Source organism: Crinia signifera, chromosome 4 (genome assembly GCF_055691185.1).
Source record: "Crinia signifera chromosome 4, ASM5569118v1, whole genome shotgun sequence".
NCBI classification, from domain to species: Eukaryota; Metazoa; Chordata; class Amphibia; order Anura; family Myobatrachidae; genus Crinia; species Crinia signifera.
Window position 1 is genome coordinate 74,646,006 of NC_139220.1, and position 22,408 is coordinate 74,668,413.

The following is a 22,408-nucleotide window of genomic DNA, read 5'->3' on the forward strand; positions in this document are numbered from 1 at the left end:
AACTAATTTGCATAAGGAATTTATTTGCTCTCCATAACTTATTTAGGTCCTTCCTCACCATAGTCTAATTGAAAACCTACAAAACCAGCCAAAGATGGTTGATAACAAGAATGTTCTTGACCAATTGGTTTGTTGGTTGAAGACTGTTGTATGATGGTCCCATCAAAAGTAGTAAAATAGAAAACTGTTGACTTGCCATTGATGTTGTTACATATCGGTGGTCATCCATTGTATTTGATGGACTGGCCTGTGGGCCAATCAGAATATGGGGGCGGGGCTTCACTGGTGTCGTGGGTGGAGCTATGCTCAGTGTCCCAGGAAATAGCAAAACAAAACTAGTAGTTTAAGCTTGACATTGATGGTGTGAAACCATCTGGTTCTCCCCATCGATGTCAAAACTATTGAACATCGACCATAACCTATAGATGTTTTATAAACATCGATGGCCGATGGCCATCCCTAATGAGTATTGCATCAACCAATCAGATGGTCTAATTTCTAAACTAATTTGCATAAGGGCTTTATTTGCTCTCCATAACTTACTTAGGTCTTTCCTCACCCTAGTCTTATTGAAAACCTACAAAACTAGCCAAAGATGGTGGGTGACAAGAACATTCACGACTGATTGTCTTGCTGGTTGAAGACTATCACATGATGGTCCCAGCTAAAGTAGTAAAATAGAAAACTGTTGACTGACAGTGCATAAACCAATCGGAATGGATTGTTTTGAATGAGTGTTAGTGATGGCCATTGTTGCCTTTGCCATCGATGTTGTTACCTATAGGTGGTCATCCATTGTATTTGACTGACTGGACCGTGGGCCAATCAGAAAACGGGGGCGGGGCTTCACATGTTTCAGGGGGTGGAGCTATATTCCATGTCCCAGGAGATAGCACAACAAATCTTTTCGTTTTAGCTTGACATTGATGGTGGGAAACCATCTGGTTCTCCCCCATCGATGTAAAAACTATGAACATCGACCATAATCTATCGATGTTTTATAAACATTGATGGTCATCCCTAATGAGTATTGCATCAACCAATCACATGGTCTAATTTCCAAACTAATTTGCATTAGGAATTTATTTGCTCTCCATAACTTATTTAGGTCCTTCCTCACCATAGTCTAATTGAAAACCTACAAAACCAGCCAAAGATGGTTGATAACAAGAATGTTCTTGACCAATTGGTTTGTTGGTTGAAGACTGTTGTATGATGGTCCCATCAAAAGTAGTAAAATAGAAAACTGTTGACTTGCCATTGATGTTGTTACATATCGGTGGTCATCCATTGTATTTGATGGACTGGCCTGTGGGCCAATCAGAATATGGGGGCGGGGCTTCACTGGTGTCGTGGGTGGAGCTATGCTCAGTGTCCCAGGAAATAGCAAAACAAAACTAGTAGTTTGAGCTTGACATTGATGGTGTGAAACCATCTGGTTCTCCCCCATCGATGTCAAAACTATTGAACATCGACCATAACCTATAGATGTTTTATAAACATCGATGGCCGATGGCCGATGGCCATCCCTAATGAGTATTGCATCAACCAATCAGATGGTCTAATTTCTAAACTAATTTGCATAAGGGCTTTCTTTGCTCTCCATAACTTACTTAGGTCTTTCCTCACCCTAGTCTTATTGAAAACCTACAAAACTAGCCAAAGATGTTGGGTGACAAGAACATTAACGACTGATTGTCTTGCTGGTTGAAGACTATCACATGATGGTCCCAGCTAAAGTAGTAAAATAGAAAACTGTTGACTGACAGTGCATAAACCAATCGGAATGGATTGTTTTGAATGAGTGTTAGTGATGGCCATTGTTGCCTTTGCCATCGATGTTGTTACCTATAGGTGGTCATCCATTGTATTTGACTGACTGGACCGTGGGCCAATCAGAACACGGGGGCGGGGCTTCACATGTTTCAGGAGATAGCACAACAAATCTTTTCGTTTTAGCTTGACATTGATGGTGGGAAACCATCTGGTTCTCCCCAATCGATGTAAAAACTATGAACATCGAACATAATCTATCGATGTTTTATAAACATCAATGGTCATCCCTAATGAGTATTGCATCAACCAATCACATGGTCTAATTTCCAAACTAATTTGCATAAGGCATTTATTTGCTCTCCATAACTTATTTAGGTCCTTCCTCACCATTATCTAATTGAAAACCTACAAAACCAGCCAAAGATGGTTGATAACAAGAATGTTCTTGACCAATTGGTTTGTTGGTTGAAGACTGTTGTATGATGGTCCCATCAAAAGTAGTAAAATAGAAAACTGTTGACTTGCCATTGATGTTGTTACATATCGGTGGTCATCCATTGTATTTGATGGACTGGCCTGTGGGCCAATCAGAATATGGGGGCGGGGCTTCACTGGTGTTGTGGGTGGAGCTATGCTCAGTGTCCCAGTTTGAGCTTGACATTGATGGTGTGAAACCATCTGGTTCTCCCCCATCGATGTCAGAACTATTGAACATCGACCATAACCTATAGATGTTTTATAAATATCGATGGCCGATGGCCATCCCTAATGAGTATTGCATCAACCAATCAGATGGTCTAATTTCTAAACTAATTTGCATAAGGGCTTTCTTTGCTCTCCATAACTTACTTAGGTCTTTCCTCACTCTAGTCTTATTGAAAACCTACAAAACTAGCCAAAGATGGTGGGTGACAAGAACATTAATGACTGATTGTCTTGCTGGTTGAAGACTATCACATGATGGTCCCAGCTAAAGTAGTAAAATAGAAAACTGTTGACTGACAGTGCATAAACCAATCGGAATGGATTGTTTTGAATGAGTGTTAGTGATGGCCATTGTTGCCTTTGCCATCGATGTTGTTACCTATAGGTGGTCATCCATTGTATTTGACTGACTGGACCGTGGGCCAATCAGAACACGGGGCGGGGCTTCACATGTTTCAGGGGGTGGAGCTATATTCCATGTCCCAGGAGATAGCACAACAAATCTTTTCGTTTTAGCTTGACATTGATGGTGGGAAACCATCTGGTTCTCCCCCATCGATGTAAAAACTATGAACATCGACCATAATCTATCGATGCTTTATAAACATCGATGGTCATCCCTAATGAGAATTGCATCAACCAATCACATGGTCTAATTTCCAAACTAATTTGCATAAGGAATTTATTTGCTCTCCATAACTTATTTAGGTCCTTCCTCACCATAGTCTAATTGAAAACCTACAAAACCAGCCAAACATGGTTGATAACAAGAATGTTCTTGACCAATTGGTTTGTTGGTTGAAGACTGTTGTATGATGGTCCCATCAAAAGTAGTAAAATAGAAAACTGTTGACTTGCCATTGATGTTGTTACATATCGGTGGTCATCCATTGTATTTGATGGACTGGCCTGTGGGCCAATCAGAATATGGGGGCGGGGCTTCACTGGTGTCGTGGGTGGAGCTATGCTCAGTGTCCCAGGAAATAGCAAAACAAAACTAGTAGTTTAAGCTTGACATTGATGGTGTGAAACCATCTGGTTCTCCCCATCGATGTCAAAACTATTGAACATCGACCATAACCTATAGATGTTTTATAAACATCGATGGCCGATGGCCATCCCTAATGAGTATTGCATCAACCAATCAGATGGTCTAATTTCTAAACTAATTTGCATAAGGGCTTTCTTTGCTCTCCATAACTTACTTAGGTCTTTCCTCACCCTAGTCTTATTGAAAACTTACAAAACTAGCCAAAGATGGTGGGTGACAAGAACATTCACAACTGATTGTCTTGCTGGTTGAAGACTATCACATGATGGTCCCAGCTAAAGTAGTAAAATAGAAAACTGTTGACTGACAGTGCATAAACCAATCGGAATGGATTGTTTGGAATGAGTGTTAGTGATGGCCATTGTTGCCTTTGCCATCAATGTTGTTACCTATAGGTGGTCATCCATTGTATTTGACTGACTGGACCGTGGGCCAATCAGAACACGGGGGCGGGGCTTCACATGTTTCAGGAGATAGCACAACAAATCTTTTCGTTTTAGCTTGACATTGATGGTGGGAAACCATCTGGTTCTCCCCCATTGATGTAAAAACTATGAACATCGACCATAATCTATTGATGCTTTATAAACATCGATGGTCATCCCTAATGAGAATTGCATCAACCAATCACATGGTCTAATTTCCAAACTAATTTGCATAAGGAATTTATTTGCTCTCCATAACTTATTTAGGTCCTTCCTCACCATAGTCTAATTGAAAACCTACAAAACCAGCCAAAGATGGTTGATAACAAGAATGTTCTTGACCAATTGGTTTGTTGGTTGAAGACTGTTGTATGATGGTCCCATCAAAAGTAGTAAAATAGAAAACTGTTGACTTGCCATTGATGTTGTTACATATCGGTGGTCATCCATTGTATTTGATGGACTGGCCTGTGGGCCAATCAGAATATGGGGGCGGGGCTTCACTGGTGTCGTGGGTGGAGCTATGCTCAGTGTCCCAGGAAATAGCAAAACAAAACTAGTAGTTTAAGCTTGACATTGATGGTGTGAAACCATCTGGTTCTCCCCATCGATGTCAAAACTATTGAACATCGACCATAACCTATAGATGTTTTATAAACATCGATGGCCGATGGCCATCCCTAATGAGTATTGCATCAACCAATCAGATGGTCTAATTTCTAAACTAATTTGCATAAGGGCTTTATTTGCTCTCCATAACTTACTTAGGTCTTTCCTCACCCTAGTCTTATTGAAAACCTACAAAACTAGCCAAAGATGGTGGGTGACAAGAACATTCACGACTGATTGTCTTGCTGGTTGAAGACTATCACATGATGGTCCCAGCTAAAGTAGTAAAATAGAAAACTGTTGACTGACAGTGCATAAACCAATCGGAATGGATTGTTTTGAATGAGTGTTAGTGATGGCCATTGTTGCCTTTGCCATCGATGTTGTTACATATAGGTGGTCATCCATTGTATTTGACTGACTGGACCGTGGGCCAATCAGAAAACGGGGGCGGGGCTTCACATGTTTCAGGGGGTGGAGCTATATTCCATGTCCCAGGAGATAGCACAACAAATCTTTTCGTTTTAGCTTGACATTGATGGTGGGAAACCATCTGGTTCTCCCCCATCGATGTAAAAACTATGAACATCGACCATAATCTATCGATGTTTTATAAACATTGATGGTCATCCCTAATGAGTATTGCATCAACCAATCACATGGTCTAATTTCCAAACTAATTTGCATTAGGAATTTATTTGCTCTCCATAACTTATTTAGGTCCTTCCTCACCATAGTCTAATTGAAAACCTACAAAACCAGCCAAAGATGGTTGATAACAAGAATGTTCTTGACCAATTGGTTTGTTGGTTGAAGACTGTTGTATGATGGTCCCATCAAAAGTAGTAAAATAGAAAACTGTTGACTTGCCATTGATGTTGTTACATATCGGTGGTCATCCATTGTATTTGATGGACTGGCCTGTGGGCCAATCAGAATATGGGGGCGGGGCTTCACTGGTGTCGTGGGTGGAGCTATGCTCAGTGTCCCAGGAAATAGCAAAACAAAACTAGTAGTTTGAGCTTGACATTGATGGTGTGAAACCATCTGGTTCTCCCCCATCGATGTCAAAACTATTGAACATCGACCATAACCTATAGATGTTTTATAAACATCGATGGCCGATGGCCATCCCTAATGAGTATTGCATCAACCAATCAGATGGTCTAATTTCTAAACTAATTTGCATAAGGGCTTTCTTTGCTCTCCATAACTTACTTAGGTCTTTCCTCACCCTAGTCTTATTGAAAACCTACAAAACTAGCCAAAGATGTTGGGTGACAAGAACATTAACGACTGATTGTCTTGCTGGTTGAAGACTATCACATGATGGTCCCAGCTAAAGTAGTAAAATAGAAAACTGTTGACTGACAGTGCATAAACCAATCGGAATGGATTGTTTTGAATGAGTGTTAGTGATGGCCATTGTTGCCTTTGCCATCGATGTTGTTACCTATAGGTGGTCATCCATTGTATTTGACTGACTGGACCGTGGGCCAATCAGAACACGGGGGCGGGGCTTCACATGTTTCAGGAGATAGCACAACAAATCTTTTCGTTTTAGCTTGACATTGATGGTGGGAAACCATCTGGTTCTCCCCAATCGATGTAAAAACTATGAACATCGAACATAATCTATCGATGTTTTATAAACATCAATGGTCATCCCTAATGAGTATTGCATCAACCAATCACATGGTCTAATTTCCAAACTAATTTGCATAAGGCATTTATTTGCTCTCCATAACTTATTTAGGTCCTTCCTCACCATTATCTAATTGAAAACCTACAAAACCAGCCAAAGATGGTTGATAACAAGAATGTTCTTGACCAATTGGTTTGTTGGTTGAAGACTGTTGTATGATGGTCCCATCAAACGTAGTAAAATAGAAAACTGTTGACTTGCCATTGATGTTGTTACATATCGGTGGTCATCCATTGTATTTGATGGACTGGCCTGTGGGCCAATCAGAATATGGGGGCGGGGCTTCACTGGTGTTGTGGGTGGAGCTATGCTCAGTGTCCCAGGAAATAGCAAAACAAAACTAGTAGTTTGAGCTTGACATTGATGGTGTGAAACCATCTGGTTCTCCCCCATCGATGTCAGAACTATTGAACATCGACCATAACCTATAGATGTTTTATAAATATCGATGGCCGATGGCCATCCCTAATGAGTATTGCATCAACCAATCAGATGGTCTAATTTCTAAACTAATTTGCATAAGGGCTTTCTTTGCTCTCCATAACTTACTTAGGTCTTTCCTCACTCTAGTCTTATTGAAAACCTACAAAACTAGCCAAAGATGGTGGGTGACAAGAACATTAATGACTGATTGTCTTGCTGGTTGAAGACTATCACATGATGGTCCCAGCTAAAGTAGTAAAATAGAAAACTGTTGACTGACAGTGCATAAACCAATCGGAATGGATTGTTTTGAATGAGTGTTAGTGATGGCCATTGTTGCCTTTGCCATCGATGTTGTTACCTATAGGTGGTCATCCATTGTATTTGACTGACTGGACCGTGGGCCAATCAGAACACGGGGCGGGGCTTCACATGTTTCAGGGGGTGGAGCTATATTCCATGTCCCAGGAGATAGCACAACAAATCTTTTCGTTTTAGCTTGACATTGATGGTGGGAAACCATCTGGTTCTCCCCCATCGATGTAAAAACTATGAACATCGACCATAATCTATCGATGCTTTATAAACATCGATGGTCATCCCTAATGAGAATTGCATCAACCAATCACATGGTCTAATTTCCAAACTAATTTGCATAAGGAATTTATTTGCTCTCCATAACTTATTTAGGTCCTTCCTCACCATAGTCTAATTGAAAACCTACAAAACCAGCCAAACATGGTTGATAACAAGAATGTTCTTGACCAATTGGTTTGTTGGTTGAAGACTGTTGTATGATGGTCCCATCAAAAGTAGTAAAATAGAAAACTGTTGACTTGCCATTGATGTTGTTACATATCGGTGGTCATCCATTGTATTTGATGGACTGGCCTGTGGGCCAATCAGAATATGGGGGCGGGGCTTCACTGGTGTCGTGGGTGGAGCTATGCTCAGTGTCCCAGGAAATAGCAAAACAAAACTAGTAGTTTAAGCTTGACATTGATGGTGTGAAACCATCTGGTTCTCCCCATCGATGTCAAAACTATTGAACATCGACCATAACCTATAGATGTTTTATAAACATCGATGGCCGATGGCCATCCCTAATGAGTATTGCATCAACCAATCAGATGGTCTAATTTCTAAACTAATTTGCATAAGGGCTTTCTTTGCTCTCCATAACTTACTTAGGTCTTTCCTCACCCTAGTCTTATTGAAAACTTACAAAACTAGCCAAAGATGGTGGGTGACAAGAACATTCACGACTGATTGTCTTGCTGGTTGAAGACTATCACATGATGGTCCCAGCTAAAGTAGTAAAATAGAAAACTGTTGACTGACAGTGCATAAACCAATCGGAATGGATTGTTTTGAATAAGTGTTAGTGATGGCCATTGTTGCCTTTGCCATCAATGTTGTTACCTATAGGTGGTCATCCATTGTATTTGACTGACTGGACCGTGGGCCAATCAGAACACGGGGGCGGGGCTTCACATGTTTCAGGGGGTAAAGCTATATTCCATGTCCCAGGAGATAGCACAACAAATCTTTTCGTTTTAGCTTGACATTGATGGTGGGAAACCATCTGGTTCTCCCCCATCGATGTAAAAACTATGAACATCGACCATAATCTATCGATGTTTTATAAACATCGATGGTCATCCCTAATGAGAATTGCATCAACCAATCACATGGTCTAATTTCCAAACTAATTTGCATAAGGAATTTATTTGCTCTCCATATCTTATTTAGGTCCTTCCTCACCATAGTCTAATTGAAAACGTACAAAACCAGCCAAAGATGGTTGATAACAAGAATGTTCTTGAACAATTGGTTTGTTGGTTGAAGACTGTTGTATGATGGTCCCATCAAAAGTAGTAAAATAGAAAACTGTTGACTTGCCATTGATGTTGTTACATATCGGTGGTCATCCATTGTATTTGATGGACTGGCCTGTGGGCCAATCAGAATATGGGGGTGGGGCTTCACTGGTGTCGTGGGTGGAGCTATGCTCAGTGTCCCAGGAAATAGCAAAACAAAACTAGTAGTTTGAGCTTGACATTGATGGTGTGAAACCATCTGGTTCTCCCCCATCGATGTCAAAACTATTGAACATTCGACCATAACCTATAGATGTTTTATAAACATCGATGGCCGATGGCCATCCCTAATGAGTATTGCATCAACCAATCAGATGGTCTAATTTCTAAACTAATTTGCATAAGAGCTTTATTTGCTCTCCATAACTTACTTAGGTCTTTCCTCACCCTAGTCTTATTGAAAACCTACAAAACTAGCCAAAGATGGTGGGTGACAAGAACATTCACGACTGATTGTCTTGCTGGTTGAAGACTATCACATGATGGTCCCAGCTAAAGTAGTAAAATAGAAAACTGTTGACTGACAGTGCATAAACCAATCGGAATGGATTGTTTTGAATGAGTGTTAGTGATGGCCATTGTTGCCTTTGCCATCAATGTTGTTACCTATAGGTGGTCATCCATTGTATTTGACTGACTGGACCGTGGGCCAATCAGAAAACGGGGGCGGGGCTTCACATGTTTCAGGGGGTGGAGCTATATTCCATGTCCCAGAAGATAGCACAACAAATCTTTTCGTTTTAGCTTGACATTGATGGTGGGAAACCATCTGGTTCTCCCCCATCGATGTAAAAACTATGAACATCGACCATAATCTATCGATTTTTTATAAACATTGATGGTCATCCCTAATGAGTATTGCATCAACCAATCACATGGTCTAATTTCCAAACTAACTTGCATTAGGAATTTATTTGCTCTCCATAACTTATTTAGGTCCTTCCTCACCATAGTCTAATTGAAAACCTACAAAACTAGCCAAAGATGGTTGATAACAAGAATGTTCTTGACCAATTGGTTTGTTGGTTGAAGACTGTTGTATGATGGTCCCATCAAAAGTAGTAAAATAGAAAACTGTTGACTTGCCATTGATGTTGTTACATATCGGTGGTCATCCATTGTATTTGATGGACTGGCCTGTGGGCCAATCAGAATATGGGGGCGGGGCTTCACTGGTGTCGTGGGTGGAGCTATGCTCAGTGTCCCAGGAAATAGCAAAACAAAACTAGTAGTTTGAGCTTGACATTGATGGTGTGAAACCATCTGGTTCTCCCCCATCGATGTCAAAACTATTGAACATCGACCATAACCTATAGATGTTTTATAAACATCGATGGCCGATGGCCATCCCTAATGAGTATTGCATCAACCAATCAGATGGTCTAATTTCTAAACTAATTTGCATAAGGGCTTTCTTTGCTCTCCATAACTTACTTAGGTCTTTCCTCACCCTAGTCTTATTGAAAACCTACAAAACTAGCCAAAGATGTTGGGTGACAAGAACATTAACGACTGATTGTCTTGCTGGTTGAAGACTATCACATGATGGTCCCAGCTAAAGTAGTAAAATAGAAAACTGTTGACTGACAGTGCATAAACCAATCGGAATGGATTGTTTGGAATGAGTGTTAGTGATGGCCATTGTTGCCTTTGCCATCGATGTTGTTACCTATAGGTGGTCATCCATTGTATTTGACTGACTGGACCGTGGGCCAATCAGAACACGGGGGCGGGGCTTCACATGTTTCAGGAGATAGCACAACAAATCTTTTCGTTTTAGCTTGACATTGATGGTGGGAAACCATCTGGTTCTCCCCAATCGATGTAAAAACTATGAACATCGAACATAATCTATCGATGTTTTATAAACATCAATGGTCATCCCTAATGAGTATTGCATCAACCAATCACATGGTCTAATTTCCAAACTAATTTACATAAGGCATTTATTTGCTCTCCATAACTTATTTAGGTCCTTCCTCACCATTGTCTAATTGAAAACCTACAAAACCAGCCAAAGATGGTTGATAACAAGAATGTTCTTGACCAATTGGTTTGTTGGTTGAAGACTGTTGTATGATGGTCCCATCAAAAGTAGTAAAATAGAAAACTGTTGACTTGCCATTGATGTTGTTACATATTGGTGGTCATCCATTGTATTTGATGGACTGGCCTGTGGGCCAATCAGAATATGGGGGCGGGGCTTCACTGGTGTCGTGGGTGGAGCTATGCTCAGTGTCCCAGGAAATAGCAAAACAAAACTAGTAGTTTGAGCTTGACATTGATGGTGTGAAACCATCTGGTTCTCCCCCATCGATGTCAAAACTATTGAACATCGACCATAACCTATAGATGTTTTATAAACATCGATGGCCGATGGCCATCCCTAATGAGTATTGCATCAACCAATCAGATGGTCTAATTTCTAAACTAATTTGCATAAGGGCTTTCTTTGCTCTCCATAACTTACTTAGGTCTTTCCTCACCCTAGTCTTATTGAAAACCTACAAAACTAGCCAAAGATGGTGGGTGACAAGAACATTCACGACTGATTGTCTTGCTGGTTAAAGACTATCACATGATGGTCCCAGCTAAAGTAGTAAAATAGAAAACTGTTGACTGACAGTGCATAAACCAATCGGAATGGATTGTTTGGAATGAGTGTTAGTGATGGCCATTGTTGCCTTTGCCATCGATGTTGTTACCTATAGGTGGTCATCCATTGTATTTGACTGACTGGACCGTGGGCCAATCAGAACACGGGGGCGGGGCTTCACATGTTTCAGGGGGTGGAGCTATATTCCATGTCCCAGGAGATAGCACAACAAATCTTTTCGTTTTAGCTTGACATTGATGGTGGGAAACCATCTGGTTCTCCCCCATCGATGTAAAAACTATGAACATCGACTATAATCTATCGATGCTTTATAAACATCGATGGTCATCCCTAATGAGAATTGCATCAACCAATCACATGGTCTAATTTCCAAACTAATTTGCATAAGGAATTTATTTGCTCTCCATATCTTATTTAGGTCCTTCCTCACCATAGTCTAATTGAAAACCTACAAAACCAGCCAAAGATGGTTGATAACAAGAATGTTCTTGACCAATTGGTTTGTTGGTTGAAGACTGTTGTATGATGGTCCCATCAAAAGTAGTAAAATAGAAAACTGTTGACTTGCCATTGATGTTGTTACATATTGGTGGTCATCCATTGTATTTGATGGACTGGCCTGTGGGCCAATCAGAATATGGGGGTGGGGCTTCACTGGTGTCGTGGGTGGAGCTATGCTCAGTGTCCCAGGAAATAGCAAAACAAAACTAGTAGTTTGAGCTTGACATTGATGGTGTGAAACCATCTGGTTCTCCCCCATCGATGTCAAAACTATTGAACATTCGACCATAACCTATAGATGTTTTATAAACATCGATGGCCGATGGCCATCCCTAATGAGTATTGCATCAACCAATCAGATGGTCTAATTTCTAAACTAATTTGCATAAGAGCTTTATTTGCTCTCCATAACTTACTTAGGTCTTTCCTCACCCTAGTCTTATTGAAAACCTACAAAACTAGCCAAAGATGGTGGGTGACAAGAACATTGAGAGGGAAGCTTTCTGACTAAAGTGAAGCTTGATTACTTAAGTGAGTTGGAAACTGAAGCAGGTGAGTTATCTTGCATTCTGTCTTGTATTCTTTATCTGTCTTTCTATATAGAGACTGTAATTTTGAGGGAGAAATCTGAGTGTGATTTTGGTTGTGCCTGTATCTGTATAGTGTATTGTTACTAGGTGTGAACTGATACTAGGAGGAGGAGTTAAATCTAGGTGTTAAGAGAGATTAGGGAGAGGAGCTGAGTGTAACAGCTGACTGACATACTATATAAGGAGGGGCAGAGCTCATTTTGAGCTGGCTCATTGAGAGGGAAGCTTTCTGACTAAAGTGAAGCTTGATTACTTAAGTGAGTTGGAAACTGAAGCAGGTGAGTTAGAACACTGAAAAAGGTGAGTTTGAACACAGTCTAAATTTTCATCTTCTATTTTATTCTATTATATTCATCTTCTTTCTATCGTATTGCAACCTGTTGCTCAATTTTGACATTTAATTCATTTTTATCTATATTTTCTCCAACATTGTATTTCATTTTACTCATTCACTATTATCTTCTCTTATCTTTGCCACACATTTATTGCACTCTGGTTCCCTCTTCACGCCTGCTCACATTTGCCTCACTTCTGACCTTCTCTGTTCCCTTCAACCTCTCACTTGTTGCTGTTTCATACTTAATTGGATTACTCAATCAACCTGATTTTACCCACTTGTCTCCTCTCTGACAGTAGTTCCTTGCCTGTTACCTTCTCTCACTCTGTTTTCTACCAAATCTACTACAGACGCTGTCTGTCCTCCCAAATCCCTCTGTCTGATTTCACTAACCTACCCTCTCACCTTCGGTTCCTCATGGCTGTTAATCTCTCAACTTCACTTTCTCCAACTGCTCCTCCCCCCTCCCATCCCATACCTATCCTCACCACTCGCCCCCGCACCCCCACCCTCCCAACGACCCCCCCTCGCTTCTGCAATCCCAAAAACCTTATCCACATAAATACACAACCCACCCCCCCTCTTTCCTGTGCACTATGGAACGCCAGATCCATCTGCAACAAACTCCCTGCCATCCATGACCTATTCATCTCTAGAGCATTCCACCTCCTTGCTATCACCGAGACCTGGCTCTCCACCTCTGATTCTGTCTCTCCGGCTGCTCTCTCCCACGGTGGCCTCTCCTTCTCTCACACTCCCAGGCCGGATGGTCGCCAAGGTGGCGGTGTGGGTTTTCTCCTCTCAGCCTCATGCACCCACAGTGTCATTCACCCTGAACCCTCTCTCCTTTTCTCCTCCTTTGAGTCTCACTCTATCCGTCTATACTACCCCTACCACCTCCGTGTTGACTGACAGTGCATAAACCAATCGGAATGGATTGTTTGGAATGAGTGTTAGTGATGGCCATTGTTGCCTTTGCCATCGATGTTGTTACCTATAGGTGGTCATCCATTGTATTTGACTGACTGGACCGTGGGCCAATCAGAACACGGGGGCGGGGCTTCACATGTTTCAGGGGGTGGAGCTATATTCCATGTCCCAGGAGATAGCACAACAAATCTTTTCGTTTTAGCTTGACATTGATGGTGGGAAACCATCTGGTTCTCCCCCATCGATGTAAAAACTATGAACATCGACTATAATCTATCGATGCTTTATAAACATCGATGGTCATCCCTAATGAGAATTGCATCAACCAATCACATGGTCTAATTTCCAAACTAATTTGCATAAGGAATTTATTTGCTCTCCATATCTTATTTAGGTCCTTCCTCACCATAGTCTAATTGAAAACCTACAAAACCAGCCAAAGATGGTTGATAACAAGAATGTTCTTGACCAATTGGTTTGTTGGTTGAAGACTGTTGTATGATGGTCCCATCAAAAGTAGTAAAATAGAAAACTGTTGACTTGCCATTGATGTTGTTACATATTGGTGGTCATCCATTGTATTTGATGGACTGGCCTGTGGGCCAATCAGAATATGGGGGTGGGGCTTCACTGGTGTCGTGGGTGGAGCTATGCTCAGTGTCCCAGGAAATAGCAAAACAAAACTAGTAGTTTGAGCTTGACATTGATGGTGTGAAACCATCTGGTTCTCCCCCATCGATGTCAAAACTATTGAACATTCGACCATAACCTATAGATGTTTTATAAACATCGATGGCCGATGGCCATCCCTAATGAGTATTGCATCAACCAATCAGATGGTCTAATTTCTAAACTAATTTGCATAAGAGCTTTATTTGCTCTCCATAACTTACTTAGGTCTTTCCTCACCCTAGTCTTATTGAAAACCTACAAAACTAGCCAAAGATGGTGGGTGACAAGAACATTGAGAGGGAAGCTTTCTGACTAAAGTGAAGCTTGATTACTTAAGTGAGTTGGAAACTGAAGCAGGTGAGTTATCTTGCATTCTGTCTTGTATTCTTTATCTGTCTTTCTATATAGAGACTGTAATTTTGAGGGAGAAATCTGAGTGTGATTTTGGTTGTGCCTGTATCTGTATAGTGTATTGTTACTAGGTGTGAACTGATACTAGGAGGAGGAGTTAAATCTAGGTGTTAAGAGAGATTAGGGAGAGGAGCTGAGTGTAACAGCTGACTGACATACTATATAAGGAGGGGCAGAGCTCATTTTGAGCTGGCTCATTGAGAGGGAAGCTTTCTGACTAAAGTGAAGCTTGATTACTTAAGTGAGTTGGAAACTGAAGCAGGTGAGTTAGAACACTGAAAAAGGTGAGTTTGAACACAGTCTAAATTTTCATCTTCTATTTTATTCTATTATATTCATCTTCTTTCTATCGTATTGCAACCTGTTGCTCAATTTTGACATTTAATTCATTTTTATCTATATTTTCTCCAACATTGTATTTCATTTTACTCATTCACTATTATCTTCTCTTATCTTTGCCACACATTTATTGCACTCTGGTTCCCTCTTCACGCCTGCTCACATTTGCCTCACTTCTGACCTTCTCTGTTCCCTTCAACCTCTCACTTGTTGCTGTTTCATACTTAATTGGATTACTCAATCAACCTGATTTTACCCACTTGTCTCCTCTCTGACAGTAGTTCCTTGCCTGTTACCTTCTCTCACTCTGTTTTCTACCAAATCTACTACAGACGCTGTCTGTCCTCCCAAATCCCTCTGTCTGATTTCACTAACCTACCCTCTCACCTTCGGTTCCTCATGGCTGTTAATCTCTCAACTTCACTTTCTCCAACTGCTCCTCCCCCCTCCCATCCCATACCTATCCTCACCACTCGCCCCCGCACCCCCACCCTCCCAACGACCCCCCCTCGCTTCTGCAATCCCAAAAACCTTATCCACATAAATACACAACCCACCCCCCCTCTTTCCTGTGCACTATGGAACGCCAGATCCATCTGCAACAAACTCCCTGCCATCCATGACCTATTCATCTCTAGAGCATTCCACCTCCTTGCTATCACCGAGACCTGGCTCTCCACCTCTGATTCTGTCTCTCCGGCTGCTCTCTCCCACGGTGGCCTCTCCTTCTCTCACACTCCCAGGCCGGATGGTCGCCAAGGTGGCGGTGTGGGTTTTCTCCTCTCAGCCTCATGCACCCACAGTGTCATTCACCCTGAACCCTCTCTCCTTTTCTCCTCCTTTGAGTCTCACTCTATCCGTCTATACTACCCCTACCACCTCCGTGTTGCTGCAATCTACCGCCCCCCTGGCCCTATCTCCCAATTTCTTGACAACTTCGCCGCCTGGCTCCCACACTTCCTCTCCTCCGACCTGCCATCTGTCATTCTTGGTGACTTTAACATCCCCTTGGATAACCCCGCTGATCCTGGCACCTCCAAACTCCTCTCTCTCTGCTCCTCTCTTGGCCTATCTCAGTGGACTACCTCTCCCACCCACATCCAAGGACACTCCCTCGATCTCGTCTTCTCTCGCTCTTGTTCCCTTACTGACTACACTATCTCGGCTTTTCCTCTTTCTGACCATCACCTCATCTCCTTCTCCCTCACTGCTTCCCCCTCTCCCACTCCCCCTCCCAAGCGCATTGTCTCACGGCATAACGTCAACACACTTGATCTTGCTGCCTTCTCTAACACGCTGTGTCCTCTTCTCGCCCCAATCACCACCATGTCCTGCCCGAACCTCGCCGCCTCCTTCTATAATGACACCCTATCTTCGACATTGGACTCTGCCTGCCCTCCATCCTCTATCCCCCTTCGATGCTCCAACCCCCAACCATGGCACTCGCCTATCACCCGATTCCTTAAAAAGTGCTCTCGCACTGCTGAGCGCTTCTGGAAGAAATCACGCTCCCTCGCGGATTATCTCCATTTCAAATTCATTCTTTCCTCCTTCAGCTCTGCCCTTGCTCTGGCCAAGGAATCCTACTTTAAGTCCCTCATCCTTTCCCAATCATCCAATCCCCGCAGGCTCTTCGCCACCTTCAACTCCTTGCTCTCCCCCCCTCCTCCAGCTCTTCCGTCCTCCATCGTAGCCGCTGATTTTGCTACCTACTTTTCAACCAAAATCTCCTCTCTCAGGACTGCCATCACTGCTGCCATGACCCCACCCTCTCCCTCCTCCCCTCCTACATCCCCACTCCCCTCCTTCCAACCCCTGTCCTCATTTTACCCCACCACTGCTGCTGAAGTCCACTCTATCCTTCAATCCGCTTCTCCCTCCACCTGCCCGCTTGATCCTATCCCCTCCAATATTATCCGTCGTCTCAGTCCGTCAGTCTGCTCTCACCTGGCTCACCTGTTTAATCTTTCCCTATCCTCTGGGATCTTCCCTTCCTCCTTCAAACACGCTCTTGTCTCCCCAATTCTCAAAAAAACAAATCTGGACCCCAACTCCCCATCCAACTACAGGCCCATCTCCCTCCTCCCTTTTGCCTCCAAACTCCTAGAACGTCTGACCTATAATCGTCTCCTAAACCACCTTACTGCTAACTCCATTCTCGACCCCCTCCAATCCGGGTTCCGCCCTTTACATTCCACTGAAACTGCCCTGACCAAAGTCACTAACGATCTAATATCGGCTAAATCCAAAGGCCTCTTCTCTATCCTCATCCAGCTTGATCTGTCAGCTGCCTTTGACACTGTTGACCACCCTCTCCTGCTCAACACACTCCGCTCCTTTGGCATCACTGGCACGGTATTCTCCTGGTTCACCTCATACCTCTCCGATCGCTCCTTCTCCGTCTCCACTCCGAGCTCCTCCTCTCCTACTACCCCGCAGCCAGTCGGTGTTCCCCAAGGGTCTGTCCTTGGCCCTCTCCTCTTCTCTCTCTACACCACCTCTCTGGGCACTCTCATCAGCTCCTATGGTTTTCATTACCACCTTTATGCTGATGATACCCTAATCTATCTCTCTTCCCCCGATCTATCCCCATCACTCCTGTCCAAGGTCTCTGAATGCCTCACAGCCATCTCAGCCTGGATGACCCAACGCTTCCTGAAGCTAAACATGGCTAAAACTGAACTTCTAATCTTCCATCCCCCGAACATCCCCTCTTCTCCCACTATCTCCATCAGTATTGGTGAAACCGAGATCACCTCCACCGACCAAACGCGCTGCCTTGGTGTCATCATTGACTCCTCCCTCTCTTTTACCCCCCACATTCGTGCTCTCTCACAGTCTTGCCGCTTTCACCTATGCAACATCTCACGCATCAGACCATTCCTCTCCACTGACGCGACCAAAATTCTCATTCACTCTCTTGTCATCTCCCGCCTTGACTACTGCAACATCCTTCTCTCCGGGCTACCTCTCACCCGCCTCGCACCTCTCCAATCCATTCTTAACGCTGCTGCTAGGCTCATCTTCCTCTCCCGCCGCTCTACCTCCGCCTCCCCCCTCTGTCTATCTCTTCACTGGCTCCCCATTCCTTTCCGAGTTCTCTTTAAACTCCTCACCACCACCTACAAAGCTCTCTCCTCCTCCACCGCTCCTTACCTCTCTTCACTGATCTCTATCCACACTCCCTCCCGTCCTCTTCGCTCCATCGCTGACCGCCGACTGACCTCTCACCTAATCACCTCCTCCCACTCCCGTGTCCAAGACTTCTCTCGCGCTGCCCCCCTGCACTGGAACAACCTCCCGCCACCCATCAGGCTTTCTGATTCCCTTACCTCCTTCAAGCGCTCCCTCAAAACCCACTTTTTTCGACTAGCCTATCCCTCCTCCTAACCTCTTTTGATCCTCTTATCCTGCCTCCGTCCCCCTCCGTTCCTACTTATCCTATTGTTTTTCGTTCGTCCACCCACCTATTTTTAGTATGTTAACTCTTATGAGTAGGGCCCTCCTTCCTCACGTACTCACCCTACCTCTTTACCTCACCTGTGCTCCTGTCCTGTTCTTCCCTTCCTCTACTTCATCTTTAGTCTCCTTGACAATTTTGACACCTACTTCTGAACTGATGCTGATTTTAGTTCTACCAGCTATACCCCCATTTATACTGTATTTTTCAACACACCCTGTACGTTACCTCGTCATTTTTTTTGTTTGCTATGTACGGCGCTGCGGACACTTTGCGGCGCCCTATAAATAAACGTACTACTACTACTACTACTACATTCACGACTGATTGTCTTGCTGGTTGAAGACTATCACATGATGGTCCCAGCTAAAGTAGTAAAATAGAAAACTGTTGACTGACAGTGCATAAACCAATCGGAATGGATTGTTTTGAATGAGTGTTAGTGATGGCCATTGTTGCCTTTGCCATCAATGTTGTTACCTATAGGTGGTCATCCATTGTATTTGACTGACTGGACCGTGGGCCAATCAGAACACGGGGCGGGGCTTCACATGTTTCAGGGGGTGGAGCTATATTCCATGTCCCAGGAGATAGCACAACAAATCTTTTCGTTTTAGCTTGACATTGATGGTGGGAAACCATCTGGTTCTCCCCCATCGATGTAAAAACTATGAACATCGACCATAATCTATCGATGCTTTATAAACATCGATGGTCATCCCTAATGAGAATTGCATCAACCAATCACATGGTCTAATTTCCAAACTAATTTGCATAAGGAATTTATTTGCTCTCCATAACTTATTTAGGTCCTTCCTCACCATAGTCTAATTGAAAACCTACAAAACCGGCCAAACATGGTTGATAACAAGAATGTTCTTGACCAATTGGTTTGTTGGTTGAAGACTGTTGTATGATGGTCCCATCAAAAGTAGTAAAATAGAAAACTGTTGACTTGCCATTGATGTTGTTACATATCGGTGGTCATCCATTGTATTTGATGGACTGGCCTGTGGGCCAATCAGAATATGGGGGCGGGGCTTCACTGGTGTCGTGGGTGGAGCTATGCTCAGTGTCCCAGGAAATAGCAAAACAAAACTAGTAGTTTAAGCTTGACATTGATGGTGTGAAACCATCTGGTTCTCCCCATCGATGTCAAAACTATTGAACATCGACCATAACCTATAGATGTTTTATAAACATCGATGGCCGATGGCCATCCCTAATGAGTATTGCATCAACCAATCAGATGGTCTAATTTCTAAACTAATTTGCATAAGGGCTTTATTTGCTCTCCATAACTTACTTAGGTCTTTCCTCACCCTAGTCTTATTGAAAACTTACAAAACTAGCCAAAGATGGTGGGTGACAAGAACATTCACGACTGATTGTCTTGCTGGTTGAAGACTATCACATGATGGTCCCAGCTAAAGTAGTAAAATAGAAAACTGTTGACTGACAGTGCATAAACCAATCGGAATGGATTGTTTTGAATGAGTGTTAGTGATGGCCATTGTTGCCTTTGCCATCAATGTTGTTACCTATAGGTGGTCATCCATTGTATTTGACTGACTGGACCGTGGGCCAATCAGAACACGGGGGCGGGGCTTCACATGTTTCAGGGGGTAAAGCTATATTCCATGTCCCAGGAGATAGCACAACAAATCTTTTCGTTTTAGCTTGACATTGATGGTGGGAAACCATCTGGTTCTCCCCCATCGATGTAAAAACTATGAACATCGACCATAATCTATCGATGTTTTATAAACATCGATGGTCATCCCTAATGAGAATTGCATCAACCAATCACATGGTCTAATTTCCAAACTAATTTGCATAAGGAATTTATTTGCTCTCCATAACTTACTTAGGTCTTTCCTCACCCTAGTCTTATTGAAAACTTACAAAACTAGCCAAAGATGGTGGGTGACAAGAACATTCACGACTGATTGTCTTGCTGGTTGAAGACTATCACATGATGGTCCCAGCTAAAGTAGTAAAATAGAAAACTGTTGACTGACAGTGCATAAACCAATCGGAATGGATTGTTTTGAATGAGTGTTAGTGATGGCCATTGTTGCCTTTGCCATCGATGTTGTTACCTACAGGCGGTCATCCATTGTATTTGACTGACTGGACCGTGGGCCAATCAGAACACGGGGGCGGGGCTTCACATGTTTCAGAGGGTGGAGCTATATTCCATGTCCGAGGAGATAGCACAACAAATCTTTTCATTTTAGCTTGACAATGATGGTCCGAAACCATCTGGTTCTTCCCCATCGATGTAAAAACTATGAACATCGACCATAATCGATCGATGTTTTATAAACATCGATTGTCATCCCTAATGAGTATTGCATCAACCAATCACATGGCTCTCCATAACTTATTTAGGTCCTTCCTCACCATAGTCTAATTGAAAACCTACAAAACCAGCCAAAGATGGTTGATAACAAGAATGTTCTTGACCGATTGGTTTGTTGGTTGAAGACTGTTGTATGATGGTCCCATCAAAAGTAGTAAAATAGAAAACTGTTGACTTGCCATTGATGTTGTTACATATCGGTGGTCATCCATTGTATTTGATGGACTGGCCTGTGGGCCAATCAGAATATGGGGGCGGGGCTTCACTGGTGTCGTGGGTGGAGCTATGCTCAGTGTCCCAGGAAATAGCAAAACAAAACTAGTAGTTTGAGCTTGACATTGATGGTGTGAAACCATCTGGTTCTCCCCCATCGATGTCAGAACTATTGAACATCGACCATAACCCATAGATGTTTTATAAACATCGATGGCCGATGGCCATCCCTAATGAGTATTGCATCAACCAATCAGATGGTCTAATTTCTAAACTAATTTGCATAAGGGCTTTATTTGCTCTCCATAACTTACTTAGGTCTTTCCTCACCCTAGTCTTATTGAAAATCTACAAAACTAGCCAAAGATGGTGGGTGACAAGATCATTCACGACTGATTGTCTTGCAGGTTGAAGACTATCACATGAAGGTCCCAGCTAAAGTAGTAAAATTGAAAACAGTTGACTGACAGTGCATAAACCAATCGGAATGGATTGTTTTGAATGAGTGTTAGTGATGGCCATTGTTGCCTTTGCCATCGATGTTGTTACCTATAGGTGGTCATCCATTGTATTTGACTGACTGGACCGTGGGCCAATCAGAACACGGGGGCGGGGCTTCACATGTTTCAGGGGGTGGAGCTATATTCCATGTCCCAGGAGATAGCACAACAAATCTTTTCGTTTTAGCTTGACATTGATGGTGGGAAACCATCTGGTTCTCCCCCATCGATGTAAAAACTATAAACATCGACCATAATCTATCGATGTTTTATAAACATCGATGGTCATCCCTAATGAGAATTGCATCAACCAATCACATGGTCTAATTTCCAAACTAATTTGCATAAGGAATTTATTTGCTCTCCATAACTTATTTAGGTCCTTCCTCACCATAGTCTAATTGAAAACCTACAAAACCAGCCAAAGATGGTTGATAACAAGAATGTTCTTGACCAATTGGTTTGTTGGTTGAAGACTGTTGTATGATGGTCCCATCAAAAGTAGTAAAATAGAAAACTGTTGACTTGCCATTGATGTTGTTACATATCGGTGGTCATCCATTGTATTTGATGGACTGGCCTATGGGCCAATCAGAATATGGGGGCGGGGCTTCACTGGTGTCGTGGGTGGAGCTATGCTCAGTGTCCCAGGAAATAGCAAAACAAAACTAGTAGTTTGAGCTTGACATTGATGGTGTGAAACCATCTGGTTCTCCCCCATCGATGTCAAAACTATTGAACATCGACCATAACCTATAGATGTTTTATAAACATCGATGGCCGATGGCCGATGGCCATCCCTAATGAGTATTGCATCAACCAATCAGATGGTCTAATTTCTAAACTAATTTGCATAAGGGCTTTATTTGCTCTCCATAACTTACTTAGGTCTTTCCTCA